Source organism: Physeter macrocephalus, chromosome 4 (genome assembly GCF_002837175.3).
Source record: "Physeter macrocephalus isolate SW-GA chromosome 4, ASM283717v5, whole genome shotgun sequence".
In the NCBI taxonomy this organism is placed as follows: Eukaryota; Metazoa; Chordata; class Mammalia; order Artiodactyla; family Physeteridae; genus Physeter; species Physeter macrocephalus.
Window position 1 is genome coordinate 1,054,393 of NC_041217.1, and position 6,940 is coordinate 1,061,332.

Sequence of the window (6,940 nt, forward strand, 5' to 3'; positions counted from 1 at the left end):
CATTGGTTGCTGTCAAATTTACTACCTCTTAGAAAATTATAATTTCCAGTCGTGGTATGAGTGCAGGACCACAGGACCCTGACACATGGCCATGGGAACAGGCCCAGATCCAGAAACTTATCCTTGGGGAATGATGACAGATGTGAACAAATGTCTATACGAGGAGGATGCTCGCGGTGACTTGGGTGGAGATGGAGACAGGGGACACTGGCACAGAGGAAAGGCCACCAGAGCATGGCCGGTCCACCTGAGGCCACCGGGATGTGCCCTTCCCTGCTGTGCAGAGAGCTGCCGGCCACAGCACGGACCACAAGCTAAACCGTAAGAAGCCAACGGAGACCCTCGAGCGTTGATGGATTCATAGGACTAAGCTTGAAATGACCGTGGGAGGCTGTCTGCTCTGCTGACAGACTAATTTCCAAGAGACCCAGAAATGCCATGACCCCTCCCCCTTTCCTCTACTTTGCATGTCCATGACTTGGTACCAGTACTGGATGAGGCGAAGCCCCCCACCTCCTCTGGCACAGAAGGAAGGCAAAGCCCGGTGTGACCAGGGGGCCGCAGCCAGCTGCCCCGCCCCCAGTGTCTGCCCATCACCGGACCCACAGGGCATCATGTCCAAGGCTCGCCTGACCCCACTTCTGCCTCGTGTACCCCCTGACCACCCACCAGCCACAGCCCGGAAGGACACGCTGAGAGGCCCACAGTCTGTTCTGCAGGGCCTGCCGTGTCCCCAGCCCCAGCAGGCCCAGGACAGCCCTACAGGAGGGCCTGGGAAGTGCTTTCGTAAAGGCACTCAGAGGCCGTCAGGCAGGTGCTGCCTGCAGCTGTGAGAATTCCAGCCAGTGTCTTAGCCTCTCCACACCCAGTCTGCAAGATGAGGGTGGGATAAAACCTAGAAACCACAGTCGGGTGGGGAAAGAGGGAGTCTTTAAGTCAAGAAGAGGACACCGTGCCTCCGCCTGGCCTCAGGACCTGCAGTAGAACCTTCCCCGTGGAGGTGAGAGCAGGTTTGCTCTGTCACCCCTTCTAGCCACCGCCCCAGCGATCAGCTCCACGCATCTCTGACGATGCCTCGTAGGACCAGAGGCCCAAGTGCGGACCTGCTCACAGGCTCGCGTGGACCTGAGCTGCTGACTTTGGCCTTGGACACAGGGCTGAGCCACACGCGGACCAGCAGGGCCAACCAGCTGACCACCTATGAGCAGGGCCCACAGCTCTGCATTGCAGCATCCCCAAGTTCAGGCCTGCACAGGTGGGCACAGTGCCACATGACCCGCTGCTGCTTCTCCCCCTCAGCCCCAATGGGGGCACAGAGCCACGTGGGGCCCCGGACCACCCCTTGTGGGAGCTGCATCTGCGAGAGGACCAGAAACGTGCTGCCCACGAGCCCCACTCACCTGCACTGTCCTCGGCGCACCCCCAGCGCCCCTCGATCAGACCCTCCCCTCCCCGCATCCAGGGGCCCCTGCCTCTGGGCCTGGCCGGGTCTCCAGCCAGAGAGCCCGGAGGCCGTGGAGGCTGCCTCTTCCTCACTTGCTAATGGAGCAGACGCAGTTGCTGCTTTTACTCCATCACCATTTTCTCCAAAGCTCGATGGGAAGAGGATTTAAACTGGCCCAGTGGCAGGTCACACCTGGGCAAGGGTGGGGATCGAGGAGGAAGACCCCGTGGTTACGGGTCTCCAGCAGAGGGGGGGGGCGGGGGAAGAAAGGGGAGACATGTTCTTGAGGGTGGGCTCCTGAACCTCGAGGACAAAGGTGCCTCCATAGCACCCGAGCTGCGTTCTAAATGGACCAAATGATCTGGGGGACTCCCGTGCCCGCCCCGGGCTCAGGCTCTCCTCCTGGGAAACGAGGGACCCCCCCCCCCGCCTCCCTGCTGCCCCGCTTCCTGTCCAGAGCAGGGTGGATAAGGTACCGGAGTGAAGAGGTGCGCTGTGCCGGCCCCTGGCCTGGTTCTCAGCGCCAGACAGAGACGTCCCGGAGAAGCAGGACGGTCTGTCTCTTTGGGGCAGGGCTCCGTTCAAGCCACGGTGCTCGGCTGTGAGCGCTGCTCAGCCCTTGGGATGCGCCCCACACGTCTGGGGAGCCTCAAAGGCAGGAGGCTGGTGGGGCTGGCCGTGGGATCAAGGAGCCCGCTTCTTGCCGTGTGCGCGTGCGTGTGTGTGCGCGTCCGTGCGTGCGTCTGTGCGTGTGCGGGTGTGCGTGCGTGCGTCTGTGAGCGCGCGTGTGCGTGCGCGTGCGCGTGTGCGCGTGTGGTGTCGGGGCTCCTACCGGGTCCCCTGCCCCTAAACACGCCCTTTCTGCTCTTCCTCCGTGAACGGATTGAAGCCTCGGGGGTCCCTTAGCGCTCTCGTTCTGGGGTCCTCATCACAAAGCTCATTGCAGACACACAAGGGCCCACAGCAGGACCCCTGTTTTCGCCGACCGTGGTGCCGGGGACCCCCGAGGGCTGAGCCCCGGGTTCTGGTCTCAAGGAGTTAAGTCTGCCCGGGAGGAAACACGGCCACCCTCATCACGGCACGGGCGTCGTGTGGACAGACGCGAAACCAAGCGCCGTGGGGAGCGTGTGTCACAGTCTGCAGATGAGGCGAGACCTGGGAGGCTTCGGGAAGAGGCAGCAGCGGTTTCGGGTCTGGGGAGCAGAGGGTGTGATGGCTGCTCCCGAAGCCCACGGGCTGCTGGCGCCCCTACAGCCCCTGCTCTTCAAAGAGACTCTGGTGGGTGGTGAGTAAAGTGCTGGGTCCAAAGCTTGTTTGCTGATGGTGCGACCTCAGGCAACGTCCATAACCTCTGCTTCCTCATCTGTGACATGAGGCTGCGACTAGACCTGCCTCTCAGGGTTGCTTTGGAGACCACGTGCGTTGTAAGCGTGAAGTGCTTAGAACAGTGCCTGACAACCTGTAAGGGCTACGATCACATGGACAAGGCGCCCAGCGATGGAGACGGGGCCGCCTGGTCTCCCAGAGCCCCCAGCAGGGCAAAGGAGGATCAGAGCACCTGCCAGGCCCGGCTCAGAAGCCTGCGGCATCAGTAGGAAACACGCCGTCCATGTGGATAGGACGGCACCCAGTGTCCATCCACCAGCAGAGGGACAGGAACACGGGCGAGGAGGGAGTCCAGCTCTAGAGTCAGGAGGAGCTGAGTTCAAACCCTAGCTCTGCCTCGTCTTGCTCTGTGGCTGTAGAGAAGTTATGTAATTTTTCTGAGCCCAAAGACCTCATCTGCAAGAAGCAGTCTTAGAATGTTGTAAAGATTAAATGAGAGAATAAAGGTGAGGGACCTAGCACAGTGCCTGGAAGCCAGCAGGTGCTCAAGAGATGGCAGAAATGGCGTTAAAAACAGCTGTCCTCCTCCCGTAAGGGAAGGAGACAAATTCACACGCCGAGCGGGACAGTGTCGTGGGTACCAGGGGAGTTGAGAGGCTGGGGGCTTCCCGGGTGGGGCGGCCCAGTCCCAGCATCTCACCCCCAGCAGACATGTTCACCTCCCCCCACCGCCAAGGGCTTCGTGTGTATCAACTCGCAGTCGCCCCACTCCACAGGCAGGGACACCAAAGCATGGAGACGTACGGAAGGCGCTGGTAGTCACACAGCCAGTAAATGGCGGCATCACGTAGGGCCGAGACCGTCGAGCTCTGGCCAGGGCTCTGCCTGCCCCGCTCTGCCGCCCGCCTGCCCCCAGGCCTCCCCGCCGACTCCCTCCCGCCCCCAGCCGCCCACCTTTTAGCTGGAACCATTCTGACCCCCGGCCCCAAGGGCACAAACAGAGCTACTGGCTCAAGGCTCCAAAGACCCCAGAACCAGGACCCCCTCTGGCCTACACATGCTTCGCTCAAGCTCAGAGGGAGGTGAAAGCGGGGGCGGGAGGAGGCGAGGAGGGCGGTCCCCCCAGGTCTGCGGTCCCCGGGCAACATCGAGAGGCCCTGGTGCCGACCGGACAGCTCCTCCCGCGGAGGCGGGAAGGGGCCGCGTCTGTGCGCCGTGAACGCAGCCAGGGTGCCCCTTTCAAAAGGGTCAGAACATTTAACCATAGCACTCAGAGGTGGGATGTGCCGAGAGACAGAGAAGAAGGAAGAAATGAATACACAGAAAAAGATACTTAAAAAAGGAAAAGCCTGGGAGGTGGGACTCCCGGGTGCTGGTCCCATGAGTCCACCCGGGGCTGCGTGAATTGGGGCAAATCATTTCCGTTCCCCGGTGCATGGAGAGGGAGGAAAAGCTGCCTCTCAGGAAGAGGGGGGAAGGTAGCGGACTGGCGCGTGGAAAAGGACTGCCTGAGGCCAGCTCTGCACCGCGGAAGGTCCTGGAGGAGGAGTCACCACCTCCTCACCCCACCCCCAGTGCAGGTCCGGCTTGTGGTCCTAAGCGAGTTACTTGTCCTGCCCCCTCATCTGTACAACTGGGATCCTCAGCATCAACCCGATCTCATACAAATCCAGTGAGTTCTTACAAGAAAATCACTTAAGACAGTGCCTGGCCAGAAAAATCACTGAAGAAATGCTAGTTAGAGGCAAACAGATCATCAGCACAGGGTTTATCCCACCGGAACCTCTGTCACCCATTCCAGCCCCAATAACATAAACATTTCCCTCTAAACTAAATTTCTACGCCCTATTGAGTATCTGTGGGACAGCCAGTTTATACGGGATGGGGGTAGGAGGGCAGACAAAGTCAGACACCGTTCAAAGTAAACCTTGGGAGGTGTCCTTCCTCTGAGGCCCCTCGAAGCTGAGGTCCTCCTGCAGGATGAGGAGGGATGGCCCAGGGGCGACACTTCCACAGGCGGGAAGGGGGGCCGAATGACCGTCGGGGGCCGGAAGCACAGACAGATCCCTGGGCTGCAGCCCTGGCCCGCGGGCAGGTTTCCTACCCCAGCTGACAGGTCCGTTCTTCCAGCCGGAACGCGGACCAGCTCCTCCCACGGCCAAACCCAGCTCGGGCCTCACTTCCGATCAGAGGCCCAGTCTGGTCCCCAGAGGCAGAACCACCCCAGGGGACAAAGAGGCGACTGAGCTGCCACAGCCCTCGGACAAACCCCGCAGAGAACAGTGACCCCGCCCGCTCGCACCCACCCACGTCGGTGCAGGGACACACACAGCTGTATGCACACATGCTGTCTCACACACACCCCCCACACGCGCCTACACGCCTAGATGCGCACACACACCCTGGCTCCGGCTTCCTGCCCTCTCTCCGCGTCCCTCGCATCGCTCCCCTTCGGCCCATTTCCCCTCCGGCCGGGAGGTGAGGACACCCTCTGTGTCCTCCCGTCCTGGTCCACCTGCAGTGCTCCCGGCTCGCCGGCAGCGCCCGCAGGCTCTGCCTGGAAAGGTGGGCCCGACCCCCGCCTGTGTGCGCACAGCTTTCATCCCGCATGTGGGCCCCGGACCGTGTCCAGCTCACACGCGGGCTACGGACGAGGAGGGGGCCCGGGGAGCATCCCTGTGCGGAGAGGAGGAAACGCAGGGCCTGGGCGCCTCCCGGCCCTCCTCCCCACACCCACACCCACGCTCTGGCTCCACCAAGGACCCAAGACCAGGCGTCACGGGGGGTTCCCAGGGCTGAGGACAGGCCTGCAACACCGTTTGCTAAACGTTCCTCTCTCTTGTCCAGCCTCTAGCCTCTGCCCGCCTCTCAGGACCGAGACAACGGAAGACCTGAGCTGTGGGAGGGCACTGGGGCTGCGGTAGAAGGATCTCAGGCCCCCCCGCCCCTCCTCTTGGCCTCTAGACCCGGCTTTGGACTCCAGCAAACTGGGGCAGGGCGCCATTCTGCCGGGTCTGGCCCTTGGCAGAGAAGGCGATCACCCCAGTCAGCGTGGAGAGGACAGGATGGACAGCCAGCGGTGTCGTCCCTCCCAGGGGGCATGGGCTGACTGGGCACCGCGCTGGCAGGGAGCGAGAGGAGGGTCCGCTGGCTGGGACTTGGCGGAAGGTGGGGGGCGGCTCCGTACAGCAGCGCCCGCCTGGCTGGCTCCTGGCTCAGAGTCGGGGCCCGACTGTCCCCGAGTGGTGGGACTCTGCAATCCCCTCCCCATCTCCACCCCCAGAGCCGGGGCTCTGCCCACACCCTCGGGGATTCCTTTAGCCTAAAAACTGCACACAGCTCTTCTTTCTGGCCAGATGGCAACAAGTTCTCACAGAGGAAAAAATGGGACTGGCTGTGATCATCTCGGGAGACGTGAAATAGGTCAGTTTCCTGGCATTTACAGTGAGTGGTCAAGCTCGAGCTGAGACCCACCCAGTCCCGTCCCCGGATCAGCTTCCCAGGACTGAGAAGCTGCCTGGATCTGCTCTCCCGCAGCAACGCCATCTCTGCTTCCCAGAGACGGTTCTCCAGCCCCTGGGGTCCTGGCTGAGTCCAGGCTGGGTCCAGGCCGACAGGCGGGAAGAAGGGAGACCCCAGAAAACCCGACGGAAGAGGGGATCGCCCACCCCCTACACATTTTACACCTTTTCGCTTACTATGTAGTAAGCATTTTTACTTTTCATTTAAAAGTCTTCAGACATCTTTTCAGAAACATACTTGTTAATTGCTGATTAACTCTTCTGTGACTGCATTCACCAAACACTGCTTAATCATCGCACTGTCGCTAACCATTTAGGTCGTTTCCAGTTTTCTACTATGTCCTGTCACACGGTGATAAACAACCAGACCAGCTCTGCCTGAGCCTCAGATGACTTCCTCAGGCTACATTCCTGGAAAGGGAATTACGGGGTCCGGGGCGGGGAATCTCACAGAAGGTCTCAGATACAAGTTGCAGTTCACTGTTCAGAAAGATTCGTCCCCCTTGACTCCCCCCCGCAGTGTCTGACTCACTGCATCCTTCTCCGAGTCGCCTGATACAGCAGTTGGGGGTGCAGCCTCTCTGGGGAGCCTGGCCCTCCTTGCGGCCGCACGTGCCAAGAGCTTTCACAACGTTCTCGAATAGTCAGG